Source organism: Balearica regulorum, chromosome W (genome assembly GCF_011004875.1).
Source record: "Balearica regulorum gibbericeps isolate bBalReg1 chromosome W, bBalReg1.pri, whole genome shotgun sequence".
Classification (NCBI taxonomy): Eukaryota; Metazoa; Chordata; class Aves; order Gruiformes; family Gruidae; genus Balearica; species Balearica regulorum.
In genome coordinates, this window is record NC_046219.1 from 2916463 (window position 1) to 2940582 (window position 24120).

At 44.2% G+C, this 24120-nt stretch overlaps 2 long non-coding RNA genes across 2 annotated transcripts in view; one reads left to right on the forward strand and one right to left on the reverse strand.

The window, feature by feature from the left end:
* Window positions 1–8632, forward strand: part of LOC142599265 (uncharacterized) — a 451049-nt gene extending 442417 nt beyond the window's left edge. The window contains exon 3 of the long non-coding RNA XR_012832895.1: window positions 8580–8632. This is a non-coding gene — a long non-coding RNA (uncharacterized LOC142599265). The remainder of the gene's footprint in view (window positions 1–8579) is intronic.
* LOC142599234 (uncharacterized) overlaps window positions 1–24120 on the reverse strand; it is a 399433-nt gene that overhangs the window by 236312 nt on the left and 139001 nt on the right. The gene's annotated exons all lie outside the window — the stretch shown is intronic.

The following is a 24120-nucleotide window of genomic DNA, read 5'->3' on the forward strand; positions in this document are numbered from 1 at the left end:
ACCCTCAAGCATGCTGGTGGCATGGGGATGATGGGATTATAAAGTAAACATAATAAAACACAGTACTAGGGCATTCAGTGGCCACAGTATATTTGCTTGCTTGTCTTTTCCCTGTAAGACCTGGGAATTAAATTCTTATTACAACTGCACAGAGCCTGTGTACAAAATTGGCAGTTATTAAACCATTAAGGCAGTCCACAAGCGAATATTGAATTTCGTTTTCTATACCAATTAACTTTCCCTTTTCATATAATTCCTATTTTTTCTTTTTTTTTTTTTTTGATGATTATTTTCTCAAGCTCTACATTTTATCATCAAATGTTGAAGCTCTCCCTCTCTGGTTCCCTGTCTCTCATTCCTTTTCACTTGTGCTTATACACACACAAAGCCTGTTAATAGCTGGCTACATTGTGTCACTAAGAATGAAGAAGCAGCTTCATTTACTTAAACCAACAAAAATATTCCTTCTGTCCTGTTTTTCTGTCAATCAAGCCAGTAGTAATTAAAAGGCAGGAGTGGGGGAGGAAAACAAAGCTTTTGCCTGAAGAACAAAAGAAGAAACCCGTAATAGGGACAACAGAATAAAAAAGAAAATTAATTAATAAATAAAAGGATCAGCTGTTTCTGTATTCAAAATGAGGAAACTGTTCTGAGGAACCTGGAAATAATGTTTTTTAAGCATTTGTTAGTAAATGGGGACATTAAAAAAACATGTGTTTCTCAGGGTATGAAACCTCTCATTTATTGGTCACCAGTTGGATCTAACACTCCTGCTGTAATAACCAAATTTCATTCCTATCAGATCAGGCATGGTGTCTGAGAGCTCAGCAAGAAGCCTCAGCTCCATGTCACTCAGAGTATTATGCATGAACATCCTACAAAGGCTGTTGATTTTATAGTCACAATTCTCTGTGACATAAGAAATGAGTATCACTTATTGATGTAAAATTGTGGAAAACAGTGATCATATGGACTGTCTCAAGAAATATCAACAGTTTTCAGCAGAGACAATCAGCCAATATAGGTCTTCTACAAGCTTCTCAGTCAATGAATTAAATATAAGACCATCCATCCTCTTATCAAAGAGAAGATAAGGACACAGAAATTACACGGGAAGCTTTCACTGTTAGAAGATGACTGTACAGTACCAAGGATATTGAAGATGGAAAAACTTATCGCACTACTTCAGATACTGCTTAGAAAATGCCATCTCCATTTCTATCAGTCTGTCCTCTCTAGATAATAGCCAGCTGAATTCTCAATACTTAGGGAGAAAACCAAACTCCTATAAAGACACTTTTCCCCCAAAGTGTATTTTTTTCAGAAATTTTAGATGTTCTCCTCAGTTCCTCTCACAAAGGAATCATCATAACAGAGGAGATGTTGACCTGTGGCTGGCATGGATGATCCTTCTATCATGGGTTTGCCACCAGAGAAAAAGTGTAAGTACATCCTAAAACAAGTGTGGATGGCAGAAAGTAGAGTAAGGCAATATGACTGATTGGCAATAAAGTCTTACAGAGTTGGCAGACAAATGGCCATATTGTTTCTCATCCATACAGCAGGAAGCTTGTCCACCTTTCTGCTTCCTGAGGGTGAGAGACAAAGGTTACAGGCCAATTCCAAGGCTATCACCTTCACGTGCATTTGTTGTAGCAGTGGCGGTTGCATTCCAGATACTATATGAATCCAAACTGAATTTAAAGGCATGCACTAGTGATTGCAGCTATGAAGAAGATCTCAGTGGAATGTGTCTTCATACATTTAGAGGGCCCTAAAAATCTAGCTGGATAAAAGATCCTCTCTGTACCCCTTTTCTCTGTTACCTCTTTCATCAATGTTTAGAAAGCTTGTCCTTCCTTCAAACATTTCTGCTAGTTTTTAAGGGTGCTGCTTCCTACATGAGCAGATTACTCTTCAAATACTGGCAGAAGAACAAGACATCCTTTTGTCATTCTTGGTCAGGCATCCCTCTATTGGTACACTGTTGACTCAGGAAGCTGTGTAAAGGACTGTTCCTTTGCACAAACAAGAAAAGCACCCTGTTTCTAAGAAACATGTGAGGACGTTAGCACTGGATTTAACAGTCAGTCACTGCCATCTTCGTTCTCTCGACACTGGAGAATTTTTATCCAGTCTACTTGGCCTCCAGGGCATGCATCCTGCTGTGGTCAGCCACTATGTAAGAGCTAGGCTCTTAAACTAACTGCAAGAGTGTAAGTGGGTCAAAAATTACAAAGGTGATGCAGAAGATGGTCTGCCTTGGAAAACCATTTTTCCCCCTCTGCTGTTCCCTCATTCTTTGAACGCTCTCCTAGTCATCTAAATCATCAGTACCTGTGATGAGGCATTCTTTTTAGAAACAAATCATGATGAGTACAAACTGTGTGGTCCAGCATCCTTTACTAAATGAGTCTTTTTAGTCTCCAGAGGACACCAAAATCCGTTGCAAGACTCCCTAGTGAAGAGGGCTTTCCATTCCCTGGTCCATAATTAATTTTTATTTTGAGTAAGAAAAAAAAAATATTTTCAGTAGACATCATCGACATTGAGATCAAAGTATAATATATTGATTCCCATCCTCCCTGAATTCATCTTCTTCTTCTTTGAATGGACCTTTTTGGGTCTTCATAATGTCTGGTGACAATAAATTCTAATGTTGTCTAACTACAGCAATGCATCTTTTTTAATTAAAATACATACTACAAAAAAAAAGGGGGGGGGGGGGGAAAGCCTGGTCCTTCTGAGGAATCCAGCTTGAAAGTGCATGTGCTTTTGAGGTCCTTTTCTTCAGTGTTGCTCTCCACATGGCTACTTTTACCACTTCCTAGATTGTAACACACTGCACACAAACATTATATGTCCCATGTTCATATTTCTTTTCCCTTCCTCTGAAACATGTTTGCCTGCTTACTTCTCTTCCTGGGAACCCTCTTTATCTCTATTTGTGCTTCAAAATCCCCAATAGCTGTGTGCTCCCTGCTTTTTCCAACCAGCTCTTCAAAACAACATTGCAGTAGCTCATAATCCACTGCTGTCAGAGAAGGTCTGATATTTTCTCCATTGAGAGAATTTCACCAGCCCTAGATAGTAGGAGCCACCAGAAAGTGAAAAAGCAACCCTCCTCCCTCTGCTACTAAGCCTTTTAGCAGAACAGAGCAGAACATAATGTAACACTCAGAAATACACAGCAAACTCGAGCAAGCAAACAAAACAGATGCCATCTGCCACAGTCTGGAGAGCATATTCCCTGCCAGCCTTGATTCAAGACAGCCAGAATCCATTCAACTTAAAGGCTCTAAAGGAGTTTTTTATCATGTCATGTTATATCAGTGTTTTCTTTGTAGGAAGAAACAGCTGATAAGATCAGTATTTTTTTTTCTTCATTTTTTTAAAGGTTTTTATTTGCTGTTTTCCTTTGAGAACACTGTGTACAGGTACTGGAATCTTCTACATAATAACAGAAACTGAGATCCCAGAGAGGGTCAAAACTTATAGTGTCAGTTTCTATTATGTGGAGGATAAGTCAGGAAATTCCTTTGTCCTGAATAAACTTACTCCTCTCTTCAACCATCACCAATGAGATTAGAAGCCAGCTCATATCAGTCTTGTAGTATGTGGTGAAATTTGCTGTATCTTTATCTCTACATCAAGTTATTTTTATTGTGACAAATGTCCAGTTTGGGGTAGGGGTATGAGGTTCAGTCCTACCAGGAAATATACTAAGACATTGAAAAATTTCAATTCCTCTCTGAGGAGAGGAGCTATCTTAGATGTATTATATAATAAGCATTCTCCAAAATATAAGCACCATATAATAATTTCTGCAGTAGTACAAATGTTCAGGCTTGTATTGGAGATCTTCTTGAGTGCATAATGACAGTATCTTTTGTCATCTGTGCTTTACCACTTCAGTCCAAGCAGGAATTAATGCCTCTGGAAAATACTATTATAATGTAACATGACACAGAATAACCTCTCAGCAGTTGTGAGAAGATCACCATACATCACAATATAGTGACTGCTAAGGGTAGGAAGAAGTATAAAACTAAATGTGAAATGATGGTTAATACAACTTCTCTTTCCTACAGCATTATAATAAGAAAAACTGGAATTCCATGGTGGAAACCTTATCTTGAATCAGGTGTTCTTCAGTGGTTTCTAGCTACCTATTTACACTTAGAGTTTCATCTTCTGTCAGTGGAAAAAATATATACCACTAAGCACCTCTGGAGAATCCTCTTTTGAATTAATGATTATGAGCAATGACAGTCCAATAACAGTAAATGACATCAGAATATTTTGACTCTCACACAACAAGGCACACTCGTGAGTGGTAAGAAATGGTCTCCCTTCTTTCTCCCCTTACCGGCAATATCACAAGAGGAACACACTCCTCATTACAGCATGGGAAATGAATACCTACCACCACTTGTATCACCAACACATCTGCATTCTTCCCTACAAAGTAGTCCATCACTCTCATAATTTGCTTAAAAAAAAAAATCAAATAGATTATGCCTAAAAACTTACTTTTTCAAAGGGCACAACAAGTCCCAAATGAAAACGCTGGCATCTGAATGCAATTCACTGTCTGGTGACTATGGAAATCAACAGAATGTTGCTAGTGCTCCAACTAGAATGTTTGTTGAGTATTCATCAACAAAACAAGATGTTTGCGTAACCCATATAAGTCCATCTTTGCAGAGTAAGAAGTGTTAGTGCTTTGAACATCATCAACCTTTCTCTTTTAATGGAGAATCTGGGGTCCAACCTGATGTGTTAGCTAAGATGAGAGCAATCACATTTGCATTAGGTTATGGACTTGTCAAAGGAGTTCTAAAAATAAAAAAACCTGTAAAATTTCTCAAATGAACCTTATCTAATGAAGGATGTTTGTATAAAAGCTGAGAAATCACTGCTTGCTTAGAGCCATCAACATAAAATCGATATTTACCTTAGCAGCACCAGGTACATAATGATTACATTCTCCATATAATCTTGGGGAGGACTTTATTTCTGGGATTCTACATACTTTTCATTTAATAGAAAACATAAGTGCACAGAAGTTTTGAATATATATACACACACATAATCATCTTTTAGCATCATATAGCATCAATTTAGCCATCTTCCTTGTTTAACTCCAATTTTATATTTCAAGAGCTGTCAGAATTTTGACCCAGAATTGTGCAAAAGCTGTACAGCTTTTTCTTAATTTCTCCTGTCTTAAGTGCCTCTAGCTGAACATTCAGAAATGGAAGTGCCCCAAATTAGTGACCACAGCTTGAAACTTTGATTCTTGTTTGATTTGTCAAAGAGGTTGTCATCTCATCTCTCTTTTGGAAAGTATAATGTACCTTATGTGCCTTTGGGAGCTATGGACATTGCAAATATAAGCTCTCTAATTTAGTGAAATATCTTTTACAGAGACTATTTGTTGTAGTTCATGCCTTTCATGAAAAATAAATGTCCTTTGTTACAAGAAACTGTGAACCTAATCAAGTAAAATGTAGGCCAAATGGCAAATAAAATTGATCTAGAGAAATCAAGTTATTAGGGAAACGAATATTGGCAATGCTTATTTATATCTTCCATAGACATTTAGGAAAAAAAATTAGTTCTTTTAGTATTTTAAGTACAAAAAATTTGTACAATTTCTATAGAATGCAAGAATATGTGGCCAAAAATGTCTCAGAAAAAAAAAAAAATCTTCACTGACAAATTTTCTAACAGACTTTAATGTATTTTTACTGAACATTTTAATGTATCATTTATCTTTTTTTTAATTAATCCTTTTCCAAACACATATAATTTTAAAGTTTTATGACATTCTCAGTTTCTTTTTCTTTGTTGTTTTGGTACCCTCATGATTCTATTTCATATTTGACAATTCAGATAGAAGTAATTTTTGTCTCTTGGTTCAAAGTAAGTTTTGTATGCTATTGTAAATTTAAAAACCAAAAAGTAAATATTATTTAAAATTGAAAATATTATTATATATAATAAAGTTGTAAACATTGTAAAAAGACATATGAACAGCTCAAAAAAATCTCAGAGATGTTTCCAAACTTTAACAGGACAAGGATGATATTGATATGAATGTCTTGTGGTTGCTAGTACCTAGGTTTAGGATTGTTTCTAGATTTCTATAAGCAATATAATAAGTAATATCCAATGCACACAAGTATGAAAATTATGTTAGAGAAATACAAATATAGCTAGTAATAATAACTTCGCTTCTCCAATGACAGCCTGAGACAGGAAGTGGGAATGGTACTTTGATGGATAAAGCGAAGGACTGTCTTTCTCCTCTGCTATTAACTTGCTAAGTCAATACAGAAAAAATCACTTAAGCAAACATTTTCAAAGTTAGTTGAATAAATGAAGGTACTTCAACGTAAAAGTAGATGCTGTTATAAGACCATTAAGATTCAAGGAGAACTTCAATCACCTATAGATAACTGTTTTCATACTGTCACCTTCCAGTGCTGTGTATGCTCAGATAACTGACAATCTCAACACAAAACTGGTGGTAGAGAGAGGGTTGAATCAGAAACAAGATCAAGGGGACAAACTTCTTGTGTAACCCACACCATGATGAATCGCAGGGTTCCTTTCCTGAAGGATGATGCATGGGATATATGCTAAAAACTATGGAGCCTAGCAAAGTAAGATCCATGAAGCAGACTGTTTACTCCAAAATATTAAAATATACTTTTAAAACAACCTGTCTTACTCCTTTTTAGGGCCAGAAAGTAAGACAAGATAACTGTTCTGAAAGAGTAATCCCTGTTTTCCTGAAAATCCAAGTCTGAGCCTTCAGAAATCAGAACACATTGTATCTCAAGTCACTAAGCTCATAAGGTAGACTTTGTAAAGATAAAAATTGGTTATAATTTCCCTTGGGGTGAGTGATTTCTGAGTCAGAGTAACCCAACACTAGCTATGATTATGAAGAGTTTATTTTCTTTTTATTTAGTTTGGGGTAGAAGGAGATAAAAAGGGGGGTAACTGTTGTGGCAGTTTGGATGAATATAACAAAAGATCAAATAATAAAACATCTGTTAAGAACATGTGTTGGAACTCCAGGGTATACACTGAAACTAGTCAGTAATATCTGTGAGTGAATGAAAGAATGAATAAATAAATGTATAAAATCATGATTCCTTCCATCATCCCTCCTCTATGGAACCTGCAAGGATTTTTCAAATCTTGTCAAGGATTATAGAGGAACCTAACATCTCTGCAGCTGTTATTCAGTACAACATCGTCATATTGACAGATCTAGCAAACTAAAGAGGAGTTCAAGACTAAAGAAAATATGAAAGGACACTGTAAAAGAGAAACCACGGCCCAGAGAACTTTGTCAGTGAGAAAAGACAGGGGAGGAAAAGAAAAACTCAGAGAAATGAAGTGACCTGCTCTAGGGCCCCCAAGAATGCCGGAGATAGGAACTAAGTCATGGCTTGATGGTTTCTCTCTATTAGATGCATTGCATTTCAGGAGAATAAATGAGTATAAAACAGTCTAAAAAGTACGAATGTGTGCTAGTGTGTATATACCTCAGTTTACTGTTGCAAAACTACCTCAATGATCCAGGATCATCTCCATTCCAAAAGGTAAGAGGTAGTGGTTTTATAATGAAAAAAACCCACCACTGTCTCCATGGATTCTGATGCCCTGATTGGTACACCACATTTGCTATCACTTTGCTGCCCTGTCAAAAATTACTTTTGTACTTGCTGTATATTAGAGCGCTTCTCATTAATGAATGACAGGCATGTAAGTGGACAGAGATGAAGAAAATAATTCCCAGGAAGTGTAAGAAATGCTATGAGGTCCTACAGGAAGTCTGTAACAGTTCTAGGAAAAGAGCCAAGATATCCAACTTTAGCTAGATATTGTTTTAGCCAAGCTTTAGCCGAGAACCCATTCTTCCTCTTTTGGAAACAGGTGGCTGCAGTTAACAACAATACAACCCCAATCACTTACAAGCTAGTTATCTTTAAACCGTTTCCTTGAAATTGGATAATGATGAGATATTTTCTATGTATCTTTCCCTCTTTGAGTTTCTGTTCCATCTGCTTGAGTTTCTCCTTATGGGCATATTGCAATAGCTGCTGGCTAAAAGAAGTAGCCGAGAGAATGCAAACATTCTCAGTTCTCATTACACATCCTGTATTTGGCTAGGATAGAGTTAATTTTCACAAGGAGCCAGCACAGGTGAGCCAAGCTGGCCAAGGGGCTATTCCATGCCATGTGATTTCATGCTCACCATAAAAGGGGACTAGTCGGTGAAGGGTGGCTTGGTGGGGCTCTGGGATGGTCTGAGTGTGGGCTGAGCATCTGGTTGGTTGTTGGGTTGGTAAATTGCCTTCTGTTATCACCCATTGTGTATATTCCGTTATAAGTACTGTTGTTGTTCCCCTCTCTCTTTGCTGTCCCAGTAAACTGTCCTTATCCCAACCCACGAGGTTTCCCTTTGTCTTCCCATTCTCCTCATCATCTCGCCTCGGGGAGGGGTGAGCGAGCGGCCGCGTGGTGCTCAGCTGCCAGCTGGGGCTATACCATGTTAGTCCTTTTTAGCACCCAATGTGGGGCATGAAGGGTTGAGATAATGACAGATCTGCGAAGCCTGTTAAAAACAAAATTGTGATAAGTATTTATAATGTTATTTAAACAGTCACTGGTCACAATGCGTTTTGTTTGGTCACATGGCTCTGGTTTGTAAACCTGTACTTACTCTATGTAATCCCTGCCATGCTGTTTATCACCTCTGGGAGAAGGGTTTGTATTCTCATTTTGTTGTACTGTGTGATATCGACTTATGATAAGATAACATCTATGGTCATGAGCCTAAGCTGGTATTTGTATGTGGCATTTCTGTCATGCCCATACCTTGGACAACATCTCTCAGAATAGTTTAATAATCACACCCAATGTATGGAGAAGGCAGGAGGGGATACCTCCTCCCACTCTTTCACCTCCCCTTTCCCCTTTTGGTTGGTTACAACAATTTTTGAGAATTTTGAATACCCTTGGGATGTTCAAGCCAGCATGTTCCTATTGCTAGGTCTCCTGAATGTGTTTCAAGTCCTGTTCAGGGTTAGCAAAAAATTGTTTTAAGAATACAACTCAGAGATCTGCCTTGAGCCTGGATAGTCAGGGGTAGCATGACATGTGGGAGAGTATGGGCAGGAATCTAGAGACCTTCTCACCCCCAACACTTTGGAGCTTCACTCCCGAACAACTGCAAGACCCTGATAAAGTGGTACAATATTTGAAGGGAAAATGCTGTGGGTATTCTAAAGAGACACAACTTACCGCACTGTGCTGGGCCCTGGCCATGATCTATTAAACACTGCCTGATAGTAGACAGCACCATCTGGGGGGAGAGAGGGAGAACAGACCCACAGGCACTGTGGATACCCAAACCCCCGCAACAGGCACTACAGCTACACAAACTCCTGCAACAGGCACCATAGCCAAGCCAAAAGATCAACCCATACCAGTATCAGTCGCCCCTACACACAAAAAGAAATACACAAGGAAATCGGTTCACTTAGTGAAAGATGATGATGAACCGGGACCATCACGAGAACAGGAAGAAGAGCCAGAACCAGAGGTAATTAACCAACCCCTGTCCCTGAGTGAGCTGTGAGATATGCGGAAAGATTTCAGCCGCCTTCCAGGGGAGCACATCATTACCTGGCTGCTCCGATGCTGGGATAACGGGGCCAGTAGCCTGGAACTGGAGGGCAGGGAGGCCAAGCAGCTGGGATCCCTCTCTAGGGAAGGGGGCATTGACAAGGCAATTGGGAAGAAGGCACAAGCCCTCAGCCTCTGGAGGCGACTCCTGTCAAGAGGGAGGGAAAGGTATCCCTTCAGTGAAGATGTCGTATGTCGGCCAGGCAAGTGGACCACTATGGAGAGAGGTATTCAATATCTGAGGGAATTAGCTGTGCGGGAGATGGTTTATTATGATCCGGACAACGCGCAGTTGCCCACAGACCCTGATGAAGTCCAGTGTACCCGACCCATGTGGCGAAAAACTGTAAGGATTGCACCATCATCGTACGCCAACTCACTGGCAGTAATGGACTGGAAAAGTGAAGAGGCATCCACAGTGGATGAAGTGGCTGGCCGACTCCGGCGATGTGAAGAGAGCCTTTCTTCCTCCCTCGTCTCGGCTGTGGAGAAACTGTCCCAGGACGTCTGGCAACTCAAGGAGGGTATATCTTACACCCCACCTGCACAGACCCATATTTCAGCTTTTAGGAGTAAGTGTTCCTCTGCTCCGGAGAGGGGATATAGAGCGTACGCACCACGAGGTATCCTGTGGTTTTATCTGCACGACCACAGAGAAGACATGAGGAAATGGGATGGGAAGCCTATCTCAACACTACGGGCACGAGTAGGTGAGCTGTAAGGCAAGACAGATGTAAGAAGGGACTCTTCCAGAAAGAATGCTGCTCCAGTTTCCACCAGGCAGCCCCCCAGATTGAGTGAAAGGCCAGATCGCACTTATGATCCTCTTGAAGGGACTTCTAAGTCCTTTTTGCAAGAAGTGAGTAGCAAATATGATGAGCAGGACTAGAGGGGCCCTGCCTCCAGCCAGGTGGAGGAGAGGGACAATAGGGTTTATTGGACTGTGTGGATCCGATGGCCTGGCACATCAGACCCACAGGAGTAGAAGGCCCTAGTGGACACTGGTGCACAGTGTACCCTAATGCCATCCAGCTATGAAGGGGTGGAACCCATCTCTATTTCTGGTGTGACGGGGGGATCCCAACAGTTGACTCTGTTGGAGGCTGAAGTAAGTCTAACTGGGAATGAGTGGCAAAAGCACCCCATTGTGACTGGCCCAGAGGCTCCATGCATCCTGGGCCTAGACTACCTCAGGAGAGGGTATTTCAAAGACCCAAAAGGCTACTGGTGGGCTTTTGCAATAGCTGGCTTGGAAGCGGAGGAAATTGAACCATTGTCTAGTCTGCCTGGTCTCTCGGAGGACCATTCTGTTGTGTGATCGCTCAGGGTCGAAGAACAACAGGTGCCAATTGCTACCACAACCGTGCACTGGCAGCAATATGGCACCAAGCGAGACTCCCTGGTTCCCATCCATAAGCTGATTCATCAACTGGAGGGTCAGGGAGTGATCAGCAGAACCCACTCACCCTTTAACAGTCCCATATGGCCAGTGCGGAAGTCCAATGGAGAGTGGAGGCTGACAGTGGACTGTCATGGCCTGAATGAAGTCACACCGCCGATGAGTGCTGCCGTGCCAGACATGCTGGAACTTCAATATGAACTGGAGTCAAAGGCAGCCAAGTGGTACACCACAATTGATATAGCTAAAGCATTTTTCTCGATCCCTTTGGTGGCAGAGTGCAGGCCACAGTTTGTTTTCACTTGGAGGGGCGTCCAGTACACTTGGAACTGACTGCCCCAGGGGTGGAAACAAAGCCCCACCATTTGCCATAGACTGATCCAGGCTGCACTGGAAAAAGTTTAAGCCCCAGAACATCTGTAATACATTGATGACATCATTGTATGGGGCAACTCAGCAGAGGAAGCATCTGAAAAAGGGAAGAAAATAATCCAAATCCTGCTGCAGGCTGGCTTCGCCATAAAACGAAGCAAGGTGAAGGGGCCTGCGCAGGAAATCCAGTTTTTAGCAATAAGATGGCATGATGGGTGTCACCAGATCCCAATGGATGTGATCAACAAAATAGCAGCCATGTCCCCACCAACCAACAAAAAGGAAACACAGGCCTTCTTAGGTGTTGTGGGTTTCTGGTGAATGCACATTCTGAATTACAGTCTGATAGTAAGCCCTCTCTACCACGTCACCCAGAAGAAGAATGATTTCAAATGGGGCCCTGAGCAACGACAAGCCTTTGAACAAATTAAACAGGAAATTGTTCATGCCATAGCTCTTGGGCCAGTCCAGGCAGGACCAGATGTGAAAAATGTGCTGTACACCACAGCCGGGGTGAATGACCCTACCTGGAGTCTCTGGCAGAAAGCACCAGGGGAGATTCGAGGTCGACCCCTGGGGTTTTGGAGTCGGGGATACAGAGGATCCGAGGCCTGCTACACTCCAACGGAAAAGGAGATATTGGCAGCCTATGAAGGGGTTCGAGCTGCTTAAGAGGTGATTGGCACTGAAGCACAGCTCCTCCTGGCACCCTGACTGCCAGTGCTGGGCTGGATGTTCAAAGAGAGGGCCCCTTCTACACACCATGCAACCGATGCTATGCTGACTAAGTGGGTTGCACTGATTACACAGTGTGCTCAAATAGGAAGCCCCAATCATCCAGGAATTCTGGAAGTTATCACGGACTGGCCAGAAGGCAAAGATTTTGGAATGTTGCCAGAGGAGGAGGAGGTGACACATGCTGAAGAAGCCCCACCATATAATAAACTGCCAGAAGATGAGAAGCCATATGCTCTGTTCACTGATCGGTCCTGTCACATTGTGGGAAAGTATCGGAGGTGGAAGGCTGCTTTAATGAAGTCCTACACAGTGAGTTGCAGAAGCTGCTGAAGGAGAAGGTGAATCGAGCCAGTTTGCAGAGGTGAAAGCCATCCAGCTGGCTTTAGATATTGCTCAAAGAGAAAAGTGGCTGATACTGTACCTCTGTATTGACTCATGGATGGTGGCCAATGCCCTGTGGGGGTGGTTACAGCAGTGGAAGTGGAGCAACTGGCAACGCAGAGGCCAACCCATCTGGGCTGCCCCATTGTGGCAAGATATTGCTGCCTGGCTAGAGAAGCCGGTTGTGAAAGTATGTCACGTAGATGCCCACGTACCCAAGAGTCAGGCCACTGCTGAGGAACATCAGAACAACCAGCAGGTGGATCAGGCTGCCAAGATTGAAGTGGCTCAGGTGAATCTGGACTGGCAGCGTAAGGGTGAATTATTTATAGCTCGTTGGGCCCATGACACCTCAGGCCATCAAGGAAGAGATGCGACATATAGATGGGCCCGTGATCGAGGGGTGGACTTGACCATGGATGCTATGAAACATGCCCTGCAATCAAGCAAGCCAAGCGGGTAAAGCCTCTGTGGTATGGAGGATGATGGTTGAAATATAAATATGGGGAAGCAAGGCAAATCAACTACATCATGCTCCCACAAACCCGCCAAGGTAAGCGCTATGTACTTACAATGGTGGAAGCAACCACTGGATGGCTGGAAACATATCCTGTGCCCCATGCCACTGCCCGGAACACTATCCTGGGTCTTGAAAAGCAAGTCCTGTGGCGACATGGCACCCCAGAGAGAATTGAGTCAGACAACGGGACTCATTTTCGGAACAACCTCATAGACACCTGGGCCAAAGAGCATGGCATTGAGTGGGTGTATCACATCCCCTACCATGCACCAGCCTCTGGGAACATCGAAAGGTACAATGGACTGCTAGAGACTACCCTGAGAGCAATGGGTGGTGGGACCCTCAAACACTGGGACACACATTTAGCCAAGGCCACCTGGTTAGTTAACACTAGGGGATCTGCCAATCGAGCTGGCCCTGCCCAGTCAAAATTCCCACGCCCAGTAGAAGGGGATAAAGTTCCTGTAGTGCGCATGAAAAATATGTTGGGGAAGACAGTTTGGGTTATCCCTGCTTCAGGCAAAGGCAAGCCCATCTGCGGGATTGCTTTTGCTCAGGGACCAGGGTGCACTTGGTGGGTGATGAGAAAGGATGGTGAAGTCCGGTGTGTACCCCAAGGGGACCTGATTTTAGGTGAGAATAGCCAATAAATTAAATTGTATGATGTTAATAACTATATGCTGTATGAATGGTATGACCATAAGAATCACCCAAATTAATGAAGGATGGACTTTGATGAAACTGAGCACAGTGCCATGATGATGGAACTAGACCTGACTTCAGCAACTGGTGCCCAGGAACTTCATTGAAAATCACATCTTCAATGCGCAGACTGCGAGCATGGACCATGCCAGATACACCAGCCGTGAAAACTCCAGATGCAGTGTGCAACAATCCAGCAGCACACACCATCGCTCCTGCTCTGAGAGACTGTAATGGCAGATGGAACCCAAAGCCATGGACTAAATGAACTCGACAGACATTTTAGAGCGATAGCCCATAGACTAAGGGAATGATATCTGTGAATAATCAGGGCATGACGTAGATGGTATAGAATAAGGGGTGAATAATGTCCTGGTTCTGGCAAGGATAGAGTGAATTTTCACAAGGAGCCAGGACAGGTGAGCCAAGCTGGCCAGGGGGCTACTCCATACCATGTGATGTCATGCTCACCATAAAAGGGGGCTAGTCAGGGAGGGGTGGGGTTGGTGCCCAGTAGGGTCTGAGTGTGGGCTGAGTGTCCTGTCAGTCATTGGATCAGTAAATTGCTTTCTGTTGTCACCCATTGTGAACATTCCATTATCAGTACTGTTGTTGATTGTTTCCCTCTCCCTTGCTGTCCCAGTAAACTGTCCTTATCCCAACCCTCGAGGCTTTGCCTTTGTTTTTCCCATTCTCCTCCCCATCCCCACGCCACCTTGTAAGAGAACATTTACAAATGTGCAAAGATGTAGATAGCACAAAAAAGACTCTGGTTGTACATATGTATAAGTTGTATGAGGCTTCAACTTAGAAGATAACACTGTAAATTTATTTATCTTTTTAAAGCATTGTTGTAGTGCCTGGAGCTCTCCTTGACATCTTATCTATCACAGTGGTTCCACTGAATATTCTATCACTGTGCAGCTTTTAATTTTCAGATGTAAACAAAAGCTTGTTTTTTCATACCACCATCACAACCTGACAAAAGAAGAGGCTGAATATTGATTTATCTGCTGAAAGAAACTGTCCAAAGATAATTCACAATACCCCCGATCTACTAAATATCCATTATGTGCCATGTTCTTTTTTTCTTTTCTTATTTGGATTGTCACAGACCATATTTGTAGGGAGCACACTCCAGGAACTGAAAGCTGCAACTTTACTTCAAGATTATAACTTTTTGATTTGCACTAGGCACCATAAAGGGAAGAATGATAAATCAGTGGTACAGTACACTCTCACCTTGAATACTATGTTCCATTTTGGTCAACTCGACATGGCAGAAATAGAAAATTCTTGAGAAAAGCAATGAAAATTACTAAGGTTTCCAGATGAGGAGAGATTAAAAACCCTGGAACTATTTAAGTCTCGGTTTCCCCAGTCCTTACTCCCATCTGTAATTCACTGAGTATCATGAGAGATTAACCAGAGCTGGCTGAGGCTTGAGCTACTGACACTGTTTATCTGCAGAAGGGTTTCCAGGTCCCTTATCACCATGTATCTACATGTCTGCTCTTCCCTTGATAAAGTGAGGTCAGTGGCACAAGTACATATTTAAGGGCAGCAGGACTGTGTCCTTAATCTGGGGAGCGTGAGGAGACAATAAGAGAAAATGTTGTCTTTTAGATTACAATTTACTTGAGAAAAATATTTTTATCATGATATATTTGTACAATGCCTAGTAGAGTATGTTCCAATGCTTCCAAAATATGAAGAAAAACAGAGCTGGCAGTGATATATAACTAATAAGTGACATGGAAAAAGCCCATTAGGAGTGCTTTTAATTTAGTTCTGTCTTAATTATACCATTACGGTAAATGTCACCAGATGATGCATTTATCATAGAATCATAGAATCATAGAATCTTTAAGGTTGGAAAAGACCTCTAAGATCATCAAGTCCAACCATCAACCCAACACCACCATTTCTACTAAACCATGTCCCTAAGTGCCACGTCTACCCGTTTTTAGAACACCTCCAGGGATGGTGACTCCACCACCTCTCTGGGCAGCCTGTTCCAATGCCTAACCACTCTTTTGGTGAAGAAATTTTTTCCTAATATCTAATCTAAACCTCCCCTGATGCAATATACAGTCTTCCAAATTCTTTTTCCTGGAATGCACAGAAAGGATTTATCCAGCAAACATATTTTATACAATTATTAAACCTCTGTTGGAAGCTCTATAGTTGTCAGGAGAGTTTACTATCTTCCTTTATTCAACTTTTACGGCAAAGTTGGTTCTGGGAGCTGGATAACTGGTGGTTAGATACAAGAATTGTCTGCATACATTTGACCACCTCTATTCCAGGGTTGTGGTACCCATATCAATTAAATAAATAACTTTCCATGTCACTGATTGGCAAGTCCAAGATGCTAGGTAGTTCTCAGCAGAGGGACACAATGAAATGATTAATGGTCAAAATTACTAAAGAACTAGTAATAAATCATTAAAACATAAAATTACTTGATATTCAGCTCTGACCCACTGTACCTAGGAAGTCAGTGTTGAAAGCTATAATTACCCTTTTCGTAAAATGGATGGTTTATGCTTCCACTAGATATGCAGATAAGAGAAGAACATCAAAATTCATAACTGCTCAGATTTTTCAGAAATACTCATCATTTTTTAGGGAAAGAAAATGTTACCATCTGGCCTCTGTGGGTAGAGATCAAACACGGAACTTAAATGCTGCAGTTTGTTACCATTCCTCACAGACCAAAGGTAACCTCACTAAGGACTTCACTCTTAGCCTTTTATAAACAACATGCCACGTATGTTTGTTAGTTTTTTTTGAAAACCAAAACAATGCAAAACAACACAAAACAAAACTAAAAAAACCTCAGAAACTTTCCTCAGTGAAATAGGTTTAGGTTGATTTTTTTTTTTCTTGTGTCTGCACAGGGTTATGAGCAGTCATTCAATGTGAAGCTCAGGTGAAAAATGTTAATGTCATCAGATGTTGCTATTTGATCCAGAAGCTGATTTTTTACATACCCAAATTGAAAAAGAGATGTTTTGAAAGCAAGCAATGGGTGCTGAGTACTTCAAAATTTGGCTCTGAGCATTTGAGAAAAATCCCTCTGTTACAGGTATTTCTGGTGTTTCACATCTGTGGTATGAAATGTCATGGGTCTGTCCTTTGTCATTCTGCATTAATGGTGCCTGTCAGGCACAGAGCACTAATACCTTACAGTCAGACTTGTGACCTGGCACATCTATCTATCTGGCACCTTTGTTTATACCTGAGTTTGCCTGTATACATTCTAAACAGGGTTTTTTAAATCTGTAATTAAAAGCTTTTTACAGTAGTTTGACATGTGGCTCCTGTTGCTAATCCAGTCCTTCAGACTCAAAAATCATCTTTCTTGCATGGTAAAAAAGGGGGGAAAAAGAAAAAGAACTCACCTGGGAATCTAGGCAGCCACCCACTACATCATTTTTCTTCCTTCAGCAATCCAAAAATCCAGATTTAAATATCTGCTAATGGGCTAAGAACATGCAAACCTTCATCTTTGTCATGTCCTGTTGTGGTTTAGCCCCAGTCGGCAGCTGAGCACCATGTGGCTACTCGCTCACTCCTGCCCCCTGTGCCCCTGCCCCAGTGGGATGGAGAGGAGAATGGGAAGGAAAAGGCGAAACCTCGTGGGTTGGGATAAGGACAGTTTACTGGGATAGCAAAGGGAGAGGGAAAGAAAAAACCAAAACAAAACAACAACAGTACTTAGAATATACAAAACTGGTGATACACAATGCAGTTTCTCACCCAACAACCATACAACTCATACCGCATGCTCAGACACGTCCCAAAGCCGGACTGTCCCCAAGCCACGTGTCCTGGAGCTGCTGCTGCCCCTCACCAACTAGCTTCCCTTTTATCCTGAGCATGACATCACATGGTATGGAATACGCCCTTTGGCTAGTTTGGGTCACCTGTCCTGGATGTGTCCCCTCCCAACTCCTTGTGCACCCCCAGCCATCCCAGTGGCAGGGTGGTGCGAGAAGCAGAAAAGGCCTTGGCTCTTTGTAAGCACTGCTCAACAACAACAGGTCCATAGAACAAAAACATCTCTATATTATCAACACTGCTTCCAGCACAAATCCAAAACATAGCCCCATACTAGCTACTATGAAGAAAATTAACCCTCTCAGCTGAAACAGGACATTATCCACCCCTTATTCCATACTATTTACGTCATGCTCAGATCCCTCACAATTCAATACATCCTCATTAACCACTACCACCTTTCTCATCCCTTGATATAATATAATATGCTGATATCATTCCCTTAGTCTGTGGACCACCCTTTTAAAATGTCCATAAATGTCCGCAAAATGTCCACTGAGTTCACTTAGCCCATATCCTTAGGCTCCATTTATCATAACAATCTCTCAGGGCAGGAGTGATGATGTATACTGTTGGATTACTACATGCTGCATACCGGAACTTGCGACTGGTGTGTTTGGTGGGGTCTGTGCTCGCAGTCTGTGGGTTGAAGGTGTTGATCTTCAAGGAAGTTACTGAGCGCCGGTTGCCAAGGCCAGTTCTAATTCCATCATCGCAATATTCATCCTTCATTAATTTGGGTGATTCTTACTGTAATACCGTTGATACAGCATATAGTAATTGTAGTAGTGATAATGTACAATGACAGGGTTATTTAGCAATTAACAACATACAATTTAATTTATTGGCTATTCTCACCTAAAATCAGGTCCCCTTGGGGTACACACCGGACTTCACCATCCTTTCTCATCACCCACCAAGTGCACCCTGGTCCCTGAGCAAAAGCAATCACACAGATGGGCTTGCCTGTGCCTGAAGCAGGGATAACCCAAACTGTCTTCCCCAACATATTTTTCATGCGCACTACAGGAACTTTATCCCCTTCTACTGGGCGTGGGAATTTTGATTGGGCAGGGCCAGCTTGACTGGCAGATCCCCTAGTGTTAACTAACCAGGTGGCCTTGGCTAAATGTGTGTCCCAGTGTTTGAGGGTCCCACCACCCATTGCTCTCAGGGTAGTCTTTAGCAGTCCATTGTACCTTTCGATGTTCCCAGAGGCTGGTGCATGGTAGGGGATGTGATACATCCACTCAATGCCATGCTCTTTGGCCCAGGTGTCTATGAGGTTGTTCCGAAAATGAGTCCCGTTGTCTGACTCAATTCTCTCTGGGGTGCCATGTTGCCACAGGACTTGCTTTTCAAGACCCAGGATAGTGTTCCGGGCAGTGGCATGGGGCACAGGATATGTTTCCAGCCATCCAGTGGTTGCTTCCACCATTGTAAGTACATAGCGCTTACCTTGGCGGGTTTGTGGGAGCATGATGTAGTTGATTTGCCTTGCTTCCCCATATTTATATTTCAACCATCATCCTCCATACCACAGAGGCTTTACCCGCTTGGCTTGCTTGATTGCAGGGCATGTTTCATAGCATCCATGGTCAAGTCCACCCCTCGATCACGGGCCCATCTACATGTCGCATCTCTTCCTTGATGGCCTGAGGTGTCATGGGCCCAACGAGCTATAAATAATTCACCCTTACGCTGCCAGTCCAGATTCACCTGAGCCACTTCAATCTTGGCAGCCTGATCCACCTGCTGGTTGTTCTGATGTTCCTCAGCAGTGGCCTGACTCTTGGGTACGTGGGCATCTACGTGACATACTTTCACAACCGGCTTCTCTAGCCAGGCAGCAATATCTTGCCACAATGGGGCAGCCCAGATGGGTTGGCCTCTGCGTTGCCAGTTGCTCTGCTTCCACTGCTGTAACCACCCCCACAGGGCATTGGCCACCATCCATGAGTCAGTGTAGAGGTAGAGCATCGGCCACTTTTCTCTTTCAGCAATATCTAAAGCCAGCTGGATGGCTTTCACCTCTGCAAACTGGCTCGATTCACCTTCTCCTTCAGCAGCTTCTGCAACTCACTGTGTAGGACTCCGTACAGCAGCCTTCCACCTTCGATGCTTTCCCACGATGCGACAGGACCCATCAGTGAAGAGGGCATATGGTTTCTCATCTTCTGGCAGTTTATTATACGGTGGGGCTTCTTCAGCACGTGTCACCTCCTCCTCCTCTGGCAACATTCCAAAATCTTTCCCTTCTGGCCAGTCTGTGATCACTTCCAGAATTCCTGGATGATTGGGGCTTCCTATTCTAGCCCATTGCGTGATCAGTGCAACCCACTTACTCCACATAGCATCGGTTGCATGGTATGTAGAAGGGGCCCTCTCTGAACATCCAGCCCAGCACTGGCAGTCAGGGTGCCAAGAGGAGCTGTGCTTCAGTGCCAATCACCTCTGAAGCAGCTCGAACCCCTTCGTAGGCTGCCAATATCTCCTTTTCCGTTGGAGTGTAGCGGGCCTCGGATCCTCTATATCCCCGGCATCTCCAAAAAATCACTGTGGTGGGTTGACCCTGGCTGAGGGCCAGGTGCCCACCAGAGCCACTCTATCACTCCCCTCTTTCATTAGACAGGGGAGAAAAGGTACAATGAAAAAAAACTTACGGGTCGAGATAAGGACAGGGAGAGATCATTCTCTAATTATCATCACGAGCAAAACAGACCGAACTGAGAGAGGGAATTCATCTAATTTATTACTAAGCAAAACAGAGTAGAGGAATGGGAAATAAAACCAAATCTTAAAAAACCCCTCCCCCCACCCGTCCCATCTTCCCAGGCTCAACTTCACTCCCGGCTTCAACCTCCGCCCCCCGCAGCAGCACAGGGGGACGGGGAGTGGGGGTTACGGTCAGTTCATCACGCGGTGTTTCTGCCGCTTCTTCACCCTCAGGGGGAGGACTCCTCTCATCGTTCCCCTGCTCCAACATGGAGTCCCTCTCACAGGAGACAGTCCTTCACGAACTTCTCCAACGTGAGTCTCCTCCACGGGGTGCAGACCTTCAGGAGCAGACTGCTCCAGCGTGGGTCCCCCACGGGGTCACAAGTCCTGCCAGCAAACCTGCTCTGGCATGGGCTCCTCTCTCCATGGGTCCACAGGTCCTGCCAGGAGCTTGCTCCAGCACAGGCTTCCCACGGGGCCACAGCCTCCTTCAGGTGTCTCCACCTGCTCCGGCGTGGGGTCCTCCACGGGCTGCAGGTGGAATCTCTACACCCCCTCATCCTTCCTCCATGGGCTGCAGGGGGACAGCCTGCTTCACCATGGTCTTCACCACGGGCTGCAGGGGAATCTTGCTCCGGTGCCTGGAGCACCTCCTCCCCCTCCTTCTGCACTGACCTTGGTGTCTGCAGATGTTCTTACATCTTCTCACTCCTCTCTCTGGCTGCAAAAGCCCTCTCTAACTGTTTTTCTCTTTCTTAAATATGTTATCACAGAGGCGCTGATTGGCTTGGCCTTGGCCAGCGGCAGGTCCGTCTTGGAGCCGGCTGGCATTGGCTCTATCAGACACAGGGGAAGCTTCTAGCAGCTTCTCACAGAAGCCACCCCTGTAGCCCCCCCACTACCAAAACCTTGCCACACAAAACCAACGCAATAAGCAAGTTGCTCAATCCATGCTCTCGCCCAAGTCGGACTCCCCCTGGGCCCCTTCTTCTGGCTCATAATGGCCCTGTATTCGGCACCAACAAGCCTGGACAAGTCTGGCATCCCACAGTGATTAATGCTACCCACTTACTCCATGTAGTGCTAGTTGCGTGATGTGTAGAGGGAATGGTTCCTTTGAACATCCAGTGTAGCATGGGCAATCGCGGTGCCAAGAGGAGAGACGCTTCTGTACCAACAACTTCTGAAGCAGCTCGAATCCCTTCATATGCTGCTAGAATCTCCTTTTCAGTTGGGGTGTAGTGGGCTTCTGATCCTTGATACCCCCGGCTCCAAAACCCTAATGGTCGACCTCGGGTTTCTCCTGCTGTTTTCTGCCAGAGGCTCCAGGTGAGGCCATGCTCCCCAGCTGCAGTGTAGAGTACATTTTGTACAGCTGGTCCTGTCCGGACAGGCCCAAGAGCTACTGCATGAGCTATTTCCTGTTTGATATGCTCAAAGGCTTGTTGTTGCTCAAGGCCCCATTCAAAATAGTTCTTCTTTCAGGTTACTCGATAGAGAGGGCTCACAAGCTGACTATAACCTGGAATATGCCTTCTCCAGAACCCTACAAGGCCCAGGAAGGCTTGTGTCTCCTTCTTGTTAGCTGGTGGAGACATAGCTGCTATCTTGTTAACCACATCCATAGGCACATGACGGTGTCCATCCTGCCATTTTATTCCCAAGAACTGGATCTCTTGTGCAGGTCCCTTGACCTTGCTTTTCTTTATGGCAAAACCAGCTTTCAGAAGAATCTGAATTACTCTTTTTCCCTTCTCAAACACTTCTACTTTGTTGCCCCACACAATGATGTCATCGATGTATTGTAGATGTTCAGGGGCACCACCCTCTTCCAGTGCAGTTTGGATTAGTCCATGACAAATAGTAGGACTATGCTTCCACCCCTGGGGCAGTCTTTTCCAGGTGTATTGAACACCTCTCCAAGTGAAAGCAAACTGTGGCCTGCATTCGGCTGCCAAAGGAATTGAGAAGAATGCATTGGCGATGTCATTTGTAGCATACCACTTGGCTGCTTTTGACTCCAATTCATATTGGAGCTCTAACGTGTCTGGTACAGCAGCACTCAGTGGTGGCGTCACTTCGTTTAGGCCACGATAGTCCACCGTTAACCTCCACCTTCCATCAGACTTTTGCACTGGCCATATGGGACTATGAAAAGGTGAGTGAGTCTTGCTGATGACTCCCTGGTTCTCCAGTTGATGAATCAGCTCATGGATGGGAGCCAGGGAGTCTCGATTTGTGCGATATTGCCGCCAGTGCGCTGTCCTGGTAGCAATTGGCACCTGTTGGTCTTCAGCTTGCAGCAGTCCCACAACAAAGGGATCTTCTGAGAGACCAGACAGGGTAGATATAGCTGTTTGATCTTCTCTGTGTTCACAGTGGCTACACCAAAAGCCCATTGGTACCCCTTTGGGTCCTTGAAGTATCCTCTCCTGAGGTAATCTATGCCAAGGATACAAGGGGCCTCTGGGCCGGTCACAGTGGGGTGCTTCTCCCACTTGTCCCCTGTTAAGCTCACCTCAGCCTCCAATACGGACTGTTTTTGGCATCCCCCTGTCACTCCAGAGATCCGGATGGGTTCTGTGCCCCTATACCCTGATGGTATCAGTGTACACTGTGCACCAGTGTCTACCAAAGCCTTATACTTCTGCGGGTCTGACGTGCCAGGCCATCGAATCCACACAGTCCAGTATACCCGGCCATCCCTTTCCTCCTCCTGGCCGAAGGCAGGGACCTTCTCTATTCCTGTTCCTGGTCAGAGTTTTCATTGTCTGACCCTTGCAGTGCCAGACCAGAGGTCCCCTCACCAGGATCAAGGGAGGTGATTTTAGTTTTACGTCTGGGAGATCACTGTTTGCCTTCTTGTGTCTCTGTAGCAACTACGCTGACGGCCTTCTTGGGTGTCCCCTTCTTAACAGCTGTCTTCCCTCTCAGTTCACGATCACGGGCTTCCAGCTTAAAGGTGGGTTCACCGTCCCACTTCCTCATGTCCTCCCCTTGGTCACGCAGGACGAACCAGAGAGCACCACACGGCATATGCCTGGGGCTCCCTTTCCCTCTGACCGGAGCAGGAGATGACTGATTTCTTGGGGTACCTCTGACAGCCAATGCGCTGGTCCATAGGGATGAGGAGGTACAGAGGTTTTCTTCAAAGTTCTGGAGCCAAGACGACACTTTCTCCACAGTTGGTGTGTCCATATCTGGGAAATACATTGCTGCCAAGCTGTTACAATACGATGCTGGGGCACTTTGAATCACTTTCCTCCACATGGCCTGTGTGCACAGGACATCCTCTGGATCTTTGGAGACCTCCTCATCATCTAGATCACTATAGATGACTTCCAACACTGCTAGTTCTCTCAGGTACTGGATGCCTTCATCTGCGGTGGTCCACTTTCCTGGGGAGTTCACAAGATCTTCCTTGAATGGATATCTTGCCCTCACACTTGAGAGCAGCCGTCTCCAGAGACTGCAAACTGCTGTCTCTTTTCCAATTCCCCTCTCAATTCCTCGGTTTCTAGCAAGGGATCCCAGCTGTTGGGCTTCCCTGCCTTCCAGTTGCTGACTGTTGGCCCCATTATCCCAGCATTGAAGCAGCCAGGCAGCAATCCGCTCACCAGGCTAGCGGCTGTAATCTTTCTGCATATGTCAAAGTTTGGATGAGGTTAGGGACCGGGTAATTTCTGCTTCTTGTGTTATTTCTCTCACTCCTTCCTCCCACTTCTTTGCTGAA